Here is a 9846-nt window from a genome sequence, read left to right as displayed (position 1 = left end):
TTGGGCAATGTCGCCTCGGGCATCATCGCAATATTTTTGTTTTTTAGATGTCGTAATTTTTTTTTATCTGCGACGTCGCCCTGCATAGAGGTAAACTGTGCGGTTTACCTATATATATATATATATATATATATATATATATATATATATATATATATATATATATATATATATATATACACAGCGGTATACCAAAATATACCACTCGGTATATAGTATCATACCGTATCGAATAAGTCTTGAAATTTTGGTATGGTACAAAATTTCAATCCTTGATTTAAGTGACTTCTTTTATGGACTAACATGCAAATATCGGGACTGTGTAACTTATATATCATGAACTAGCATTGTCCATAATGTATGTTACTCATCTAAGAAACCAACAAGTATGCTTTCTGTGGATGATAATTGTTAGGACGAGAAACCACAGCATATGGATAAGGTTCTTAATGGTGAAATTTTATAGGTTGGATCAAGGTATACAATACCGTACCGTATTAGTATTTCGAGGTTGGCTCGGTATGGTACAGTACCATATACCGAGCAGTACGCTAGGCTGTACCAAGCGGTACACCTAATTTAGGTGTAAGACCCTCCAAAAATACCTAAAAAAAGAAAAAAGTTAGGATAGGATTTTTAAGTTAGAAATAAATATAGTAATAGCATAAGTTTAGTAAAATCAATGTAAATTAGGTAAGAATAGTATCATTATTTTTTTCAGGCTTTGAAGAATATCTTATGCAAGGTTCGTATTTCAGTTCAGTACGGATTATCCTTATGTAAACATACCTGTTGATTAGAAAGTTCTTCCTCTTAATCTTCCTAAATTAGCCTCGATTCAATTCATAAATCGTTGTTTTGTAGAGTTTAGGAGAGCACAAATGTGAGAAAAAAAGAGTTTGAGATAGTTTAAGAGAGTATGAGAATGTAATGGAGTGAAATAAAGGAGAAGAAGGGTTTAAATACCATAAGAAAGTGTTCCAACGGTCAATTTGACCATTGGAGCACTGTATCACTATTACCGAGCGGTTTTAAATATTTCTTCCTCTTACTGTAGCATTGTAGCACTCTAGCATGTTCTGTCTGGTAGCGGGCGGTTCGCGTACCAGTATGTCGTCGGATCGGTACGTATCGCCCGTACCGGGTGGTACCATTCTAAATTGGTTGGATCAAGATTGACAATCCTTGGAACATGATGAGATAAACTACTCCACTCTATTTGACTTTGTGAACTAAAACTTGATGGTTAATTTTTTTTTTTAACTTTTTATTGGCAGTTGCAATGACATATATGAATCTCCAATTGAATTGTGAGAGACACGATGGCTATGCAGGTCCATTTCTCAAAGGATTTGGACTGCCATTTACAAGGACAAGTCTCCACATTGTTAGTTACAGATGTTCTTCTGTTTCTTCTTTGCATTTTGTTCTGTAATATTTTGTGTCAAACATTGAAATAATTATAGATGATGTGTTCCATATTACTTAATAGAAATTCTTTTGCTTTTTGGCTTTCCACGTGTTCAAAAGTGTTCTTTCTTAGTTTAGAGGATTCCACAATAAGTTTGTTAAGAAACTAATGTTAATTAAATTATTTTTTCATGCATATTATGTGAATGGATATGGTTTCTTATCAAATCAATTTACAACCTGATTTGGCAATTTTGTACTTGAATAGTTGGGTCTGTCTTCAATATTTGATGAAATTGTTAAAACTGAAGTAACCAGGCACATGCAACCTACTGATTACTTGAGCTTGTTTGGGGAAGAATTCAAATGAACTGAAGATTATTGGGATGCTTCTTATTTGAATGTCTTGGATATATCTGCAGCGGAAGAAGACAGTCCTCATATCTTATTTGGATGTCCTTCACAAGTATGTTCTAAATGATCACCTACCCTATAATGTTTTTTAAACTAATTATCCTGTTTTTTTCCTATTGGAATAACTTTTAGCCACTAGGAGTCTGCTTCTATAACTAAATTGTCGAGTGTTTACATTCTTTTATAATGAATAGATAGCCTCTCCTGTTCTGCAAATTAGCTAACAGTAATTCAAATTTTTGGTCCCTATTACCACTTATACAAGCACTGCTTCCAGGTGAAAGGTCTCTGTTTTAAGTTAAAACTTTTAACACCTTTTACTAGTGATGCATCTGGGTGATATACGTTACATGCAGTTGTATTCTTATCAAAAGTCTCAACAATTCATATTAATCTGTTGTTGCAGATAATAATAATGTCATTGTCATCTTCTTAATGCTTGTGCAGGCTATCTGTCTTCATTCTTATCATCTCATGTTTGTTGGTTTCATACCAAGTTTAATTATGAATAGACAACTTACTTTTTGGCTTTCTAAGTAAGCATTTATTTTTTAATCTTTAGGCAAAAGCAGCATGTGTATTGATTGATTTATGCTTTGGACCATTATCACCATGGATATATACAATTACTGCAAAGGTTTCATCTTTTCCCATAATAAGTCTACATATTAAGTCAACAACTTGTATTTTTGTAACTACATCGACCCTTTTTCAGGTTGATCTTGCAATTGAACTTCCGGAGGACCTCTTGGTGTTATTCAAGTAATTTCATCATTCTTCTTGTTTTTATTACTGTTATGAAGGCTTAATTCTTTATTATAATGAATGCTCGTTTGGTTGGTTGGTTGGTTATGAAGTCATGGATACAAGTGCAAGATATTGATATGATGGATATGGGCATGTATCAATGTATAATGTTTACTATTTAATGTGACAAAATTTGGTATTTATTTAATGTTAGAATAGGTAGACCGTAGATGTATATAAATCATGATTCATCATAATTAACCTATTCATCATGAAAATATATAAATAATGTTTGGTGAATTATCTAACATAAGCAATTAAAACTATCTATGTTTGATGAGTACTTGATCATTTCTTGGTGCAGATCTGATCTTTTTTGTGGTCAATACATTGTGATTTATTGTGGATGATCAAATTATCAATCATTAATTTTCTCGTGAAATAATCTTCTCATTTTGAGAAAAATATTATTTGATTTGAACATCATAGTCCTAGCATAACAAAGACTATGAAGTTCAGAGGCAATTTGTTCTGCTGTGGTATAATATTTGATGATGATTGTTCAGATGGCAATTAGTTTCACCATTTGATGATGTATGATAATATTTCAAGTTTGCCAGCAGTGGTTGATGATTGTCGAACTATGTCATGCTAGTATAATACTAGCATGGTGTTTGGTTTTATACCAAGGATGTCCTTGAACACACAATCAAGCACAAGGCTTGTTCCAGCTATATGTTTAAACCGTGCTGATCGGCATGTATTGTACTCACATGTCCATCCTGATGAACTAAAAAAACACTTTCTATGACCTATCATAGATGTTATTTTGTGATCCATCTATTACCTTATTGTGAAGATTCCAACAATATCAGTCATTTGTACACTTGAATAAAACCTTGATCTCTTGAATTTGATCATGATCATGATAGCAGTTATTGTGAAACTGAAAATTTTGTCTGTTGGATTGTAGTTTTCCTTTTTTTCTAGAGTGCCAATAAAGAACCTACTGTTTGAGTGTTCTGATGATACAACTATGACACAACCTTGTACAGAGTTCTTTGGAGTATTGTGCTCAACTCTTATGGGACTTTTATGGACCAATATAACTACTGTTGTGGCTTGGAAAGCTATATATTTCTTAATGGGTAGCAGATTATTTTTTACATGTTTCTTATATACCAATATACACTTAAAATATACACTTCAAATCCTATGAATGCAAGTCCTTAAGTTCTAGTTACTGTCATTTAGTACTTTTTAGTTCATGAACCCTGTATATGACATCCATCTTTCATCTGTGTGTGCTCAAGAAATTATGAATTTCATCACAATGCCCCAGTTATTATCCAATTTCACTAACAGTTATGTCCAGGATACATCTTGACTCTATGATTTCGCAGAGCTGATTTTATCAAGATTACAAAATAGGATAATAAGTTGTATCACATATTATAATTTATAGACTGGCCAAGGACCTTGCATTTGATTAGGTACTAAGATCTTACTAATACTTATTGCATTATGATCTTAATTTTTTACTGATTTCATCAGGCTTTTTTTGGATATGCACAATTGGTCAAAAAAAAAATCAGTTGGGTCCTGATGCAATACCTTTTTTCTGTGGCATGTATCTAGCAACAGGTTTTAGTATGAAAATGTCTCTTTGTGAGTTCCACACATTGCAGCTACCAACATGCATGTGACAGCTCTCTTGCACACTTTTACTATGTTGTTTCTAAGACTAATGAAGTTTTAGTTTCTGATTGTTTTTAAGGTACAATAAAACATTTTCTTTATGGAACCATATATTCTAACTTCTAAGAACCTACAATGGAATATTTTTAGTGTCACATTTTCTGCAGGCACATTTGACGAAAAGAGCATTTCCTATTATTTACTTATGGTGGATCATGTTTCTTATGTAGGATAAGATTTTTTTCATGCAGCTTTTATGCATGAAACAATAAGGATCCTACCTGTGAATTTGGAATTAGCTATGGTTGGTTTATTCAAATCCTGCAAGTCCTTTAGTTCTAGTCACTATCATTTAGTACTTTTTAGTTCATGAACCCTATATGTGACATCCATCTTTCATCTGTGTGTGCTCAAGAAACTGTGAATTTTGTCACAATGCCCCAGTTATTATCCAAAATTTATCCACTTCCTCCTGAATAAAAATTCAAGAAAAGGAAAAAAAATCTTGATACACTTTCGTATGATAGATTATGCACTTATTTTCATGCTTCATGCTTGGTTGACTTTGTTCATAATGTCCCTACTAGGTTTTTTCATAATCTGCTAGCTATGCTTATGTTGCTTTGAAGCAAGGTATACAATTTGAATGGTACCGCTCGGTACGAGCGGTACGTACCAGTCCGACATGTTATCGGTATGCGGATTGTCCGTTACCGCCCGGCACAGCTCGATAACGGTCGATTTCAACCCTTTCACATGTTTTTAAACCCTTCTTCTCTCCTATTTCATTCCATTTTATTCTCACTCTCTTAAACTATCGCAAACTTTTTTTTTCTCATATTTGTGTTATCCTAAACTCCATTACACCTAAATTAGGCGTACCGCTTGGTATGCCATAACGTACCATACCAAACCAACCTCGAAACACCGGTATGATATGGTATTTCAATCCTTGCTTTGAAATATATCTTGCTGGTCTTGTCTGGGCATATGGATGATGTACTGTCAAAATATAAGGTTTGACCTACTGAAGTATCAAGCATAATTTTGCTTACTCTTTCCAGTCAGATAGATGATGCTTTTACCATTCGTGTATGAATTTGAACATAGGCTTCTATTTCTTTTGGAGATGCTAGAACCCTTCCTTGATCTTGTGATTACTGGAACAAAGAATACAACTTCTGCTTATGATATACACTTGGAGAAATAGAAAAACTGTTATATTGCATTCAATGTTATATGTACTGTATTATGAAGGCTTGCCATTCTTCCTTTTGTGGAATCTGAATGAAAACGTGGTTCTATTGTACCAAGGTCTACTGTAACAGTATATGATAATATCATAGGAAAAATAAAAAAAAATTTAACATCTTTATAGTTTATACTTTATAGTGCTTATTTTTTGAGATGCAAAGAGCGAGAATAAAGTGATCGGTGAAGACTGTAGTTTAAAAAGATGTGAGAGTCAAAAAGAAGAAATTATTTTTTGTTTTTTTTTCCCTGCAACAAAAAGAATATTATCAAATGCACCTTGTTGGTTGTTACATTACTTGGTTTTCATTTAGCTGACAATATACTTGTACTCCTTTTTGTTTTGGGGTCACATATGTCATTTCCTTTAGATATTGACCTTTACAAATGTTCATTTCCTAAGGTGGCTGATCAAGAGTCTTTAGCTGTTTCTTCTGACTTTGTGATATGTTCTCATGGGGCTTCTAGCACATCCAGTAATCTGGATGAAGCAAAGAGAAAGATTGATGCATCTAAAGCTGCCACAAGAAAAGATGTACTCCAAGATGCTAATCTGTAGTTTGCTCCTAGAGATCTGTCAAAAATTGTTTTGACAAGTGTTTCCAAGGGACTGGATCAGATTGAATTTCGGTTGTGGTGTTTCAGAGGTGAATAAGATTTCAAATAACACCTTTCAGAATATTGGTTTCTTTGCTGATTACTTGTATTCACAAGCATATTATCTACAACTTGTAAACTATCAAGATTCGGTATATAGGGCTTCCCAATTTGAACATTTGGCAGTTGATTTGTGTTCCCAGCATGACATGACCCTAGAAAGCCATGAAGCTGCAATAGAAGCCATACTCTTGGCTACAGAATGTTATGTCAACTCATTCTTTATAATCGATTTCATATGGATGCAATTTAGAGCTTATGAATCAGATGAAAATCATTGGATCCAAATTCAAGAATAAAAATGGATTAGTGGTGTTTTATAAAGACCTTAAGAGATGTAATGTCAATCTGGAGACAATAGCTTATCTTGAAAGTAAAAGAGATATAATTGTTCTACAAATTCTGCTTCCGCTAAATTGGACCTCGAATCTGGGAGAATTTTGGCTCTTGGGAAACCTTGTACATATTATTTTGAAGGTAATCAGCAGGCTTTGGAAATATCACAAGTCGACATTGAATCAGCTGATGTGGCAACATTGATTAGGCAGAATCAACCATTGCTTTGTCACTTTGTAATCCTCCTTCAGAGTCTCCCCTCTTTCTACTGCATTCTGCAACTGAGTTATCCTGTTCTGTAGAGAATGTTAATGACATTATACTGCAGTCAGCTGCAAATCTTAGTGGACAAATTACAACTTTGTACACCCAACTGAAAGCAAGCAACATACAGCTTGAAATGGAAAAGTTACATGGGCTGCAAAGGTGCTGGGCACTTCTTGAAAGATTAATAATAACATCTTCTGGAAATGATGAACGGACATATCCCATTGGCATCAAAAGTGCTGGTTTCATCTACAGAACTTTATTCCACATTTATCGTGGATGCAGAAAATATCCAGATTTTCAAGTTGCATATGTCCATTTTCTAGATTTTTAGGATGGGTGTCAGTATCTTGAAATGCAAAGCAATACTTGAAGGGACACATGTTTATTACCTCTGATCTTTCACAAATTTTATCATTTTTTTATCAATTTTTACGGATGAGTTAGCACTTATCGATAATTTAGTAAAAGAATTTTTAATCTGCATATTCATATCCATCAGTCAGATGTATCCATCAGTCAGATGCTAAACTATTATTTCAAGTATTTTCTCCTCACCTGCATATGTTATTCTCAAATATGAGAAAACAGTTTGGTGAGTTTGGAGAAATAATTTTGGAAGTTGTTGGTATACAACTAAACTCTCTTCCATGCAATATTGTTGTTCCAGATATCCTCTTCTAGTTTGTTGACCTTTGTTTGTGGTCATAACCATCTTCATGTTACAAAAAGTATTATTCCTTTGATATGTCATGTCGCTAGAAATGCCAAGGGTATTATTTTTTGTGTGCTTAAATCAATTATTGTTGAGCACATGCAAGCATTGGTTAATAAAATATCCAGGGTAGCTCACATCTTGATATCTCTTTATTGGCAAGTGGCATCTGTTATGCTTGATTTTCTATTCAAGTTGCTTGAGAACATTACTTTCTCCTATGGTTTCTTCTCTATGTTCTATAAGTTTAATTTTCTATTGTAATGCACTAAAAATTTCATAGTATTTGTAGACTGATAAATGGCTATCATGAAAGGAGCATTGATAACCTTAGCGGTAAACTGATAATGAGACTTTATTGGTGGGTTTATTCTGTATAATGTTGGGTCATTCAGAACCAGAACAGTCATTTGTTGCATTGCATCATCTTGAGAGAATTATTGACCTACGCAGCTACAATGGTGTGAATGAACTATCTAACACGGTTAAACAAATTTTGGTTTGCTCTCGGTTACTAGGGGCTCTTCCTTCCTGAATAAGTAGCTTCCATTTGAGTTACAAAGACAAGGGATAGAGTGATGGTAGTAGCATCATCTGACCCTTCAATGCTGTAGTGAACATATGCATTGGTGTTGTTACTAGCCTTTATCCTATATATAGAAAGAGCTCAACTACAATCCTTTCTTGTAGCCACTTATACCATCCTTCAAGAAATGGGCAAAGTTACCAATTCAATGGAAGTGGGTCATTTAACAAGACTTTCATTCCATATTCTAGCAAGTGCATGTCTTTATTCTCCTACTGAGGATATTACTTTGATACTTGAAAGTGTTTGATGAACCTGGGCTCATAAGTTAGATTTTCTGAAAGAGACAAATATGATGAGTTAGTTTTGGACACGAATTTTGAGCTAAAGCATTATTTATTTTATTATTTTATATGAGTCCCTATCTTTACATATATTATTTTGTAGGACCTTACGTTTACCTAAATACATGGTCTAACATTGATCTGTATTATTTATATATGATCCTTTTGGATGATACTAAGTGGTACAGGTCTGTGTACTACTCAATATATGATCATATTAGACCAGTAGATTATTGATACTAGTTTTTTATCAAGATTTAAATTTATAGTTTCAAATATCATAGCATATGGAGAATACTACTGATATACACTTGAATTGATTATATAACTATACTAAGTGAGAGAGAAAGTACTAGCACCACCAATTCATCCCACCATCCGAAGGAGGCCACCTAAGTAAAAGTATGAGAGCCCCCATCAACTCTTTGCAGCCATCAATAGGGGATCAACCCATGATCCCTTTGTCCCGACTTCCCAAAGAAAGCTCGCAAGACCCACTCTTGGCTGACACCACAATTGAAGAAATGGCCACGCCCCTGCATTAATGATTGATGGCATGGTTCGCCTCCCTGACACCTCCCGTTCAGATGACTAAAGGAGGGATCACTCCTTGTGTGACTCAAAGTGACTAAAAGGTTAGATAGTGACCACCCTCCCGATCGCTCAATGTTAATGTCGACCTCGAGATAACACATCGGTATGCCACCTCCATTAATGTCCCATAACAAGCAAGGTAGGGGGCACCCTCACCAATTCTTGTCCTTGCTGTCAGGTGCCCAGGTATAAAAACCAAATCTAGGCTAAACAGGGGCAAGCGAGTGAACATTACACTTTTATAAATACTATTAACTCTCTCCTCCCCCATCCCTCTAACTTAAGCATTGGAGGGGTCACGTTGGAACATCCCATGGGCAAGGCGACTTGTCCTCTCAAACCAATGTGGGGAAATCTCGAGGGCGACATCACATGCGCAACGAAAGAATAGAAAATAAAATCTTCAAATTTCTCAAATATATGTTCGTTGTCGTGTGAAGATTAGTGCACAAAATTCTCGAAACTTAAAACTGCATATATTAAAGATTGTGTTACCTAGGGAGATCGTATATCCTTGAATCCCTACAAATCTGTAGGAGATGATGAAGGAAGTCAAACAAGGAAGTCAAACAAGGAAGTCAAACGCCCTCTTCTCTAACAGTGATCCACATAGCAGGGCTGCAACGATACTCCTCAAATCTTCAGGCTTGTTATCTGAGGAGGAGAAGGGGAAAGGAGAATAGGAGATGACAACCCAAAGAAGCTCTAGCCTATGAACCATTGGTTCCCTCCTATTTATAGAGGTCCCCTATCAACTTAACCCTATTGGATCCTGCCATATTGGGTATTGGATCTCAATCCAACTACCCAAGCTTCTTAGATTAGTGGATCTCTATCCAATAATCTCTCTTATTGGATCTCTATCCAATAATCTCTTTCTTATTGGA

At 34.8% G+C, this 9846-nt stretch overlaps 1 long non-coding RNA gene across 1 annotated transcript; it reads left to right on the top strand.

Annotated features, from left to right (window-relative positions):
- Nucleotides 1–2386: 2386 nt before the first annotated feature.
- Nucleotides 2387–6121, top strand: LOC135628869 (uncharacterized). The gene is made up of 3 exons (XR_010493042.1): nucleotides 2387–2461; nucleotides 2540–2586; nucleotides 5924–6121. It is a non-coding gene; the product is annotated as an uncharacterized LOC135628869 (long non-coding RNA).
- Nucleotides 6122–9846: the final 3725 nt, after the last annotated feature.

Source organism: Musa acuminata, chromosome BXJ3-1 (assembly GCF_036884655.1).
Source record: "Musa acuminata AAA Group cultivar baxijiao chromosome BXJ3-1, Cavendish_Baxijiao_AAA, whole genome shotgun sequence".
In the NCBI taxonomy this organism is placed as follows: Eukaryota; Viridiplantae; Streptophyta; class Magnoliopsida; order Zingiberales; family Musaceae; genus Musa; species Musa acuminata.
The sequence above is the reverse complement of the archived record's forward strand: the minus strand, read 5'-3'. Positions and strand labels throughout refer to the sequence as shown.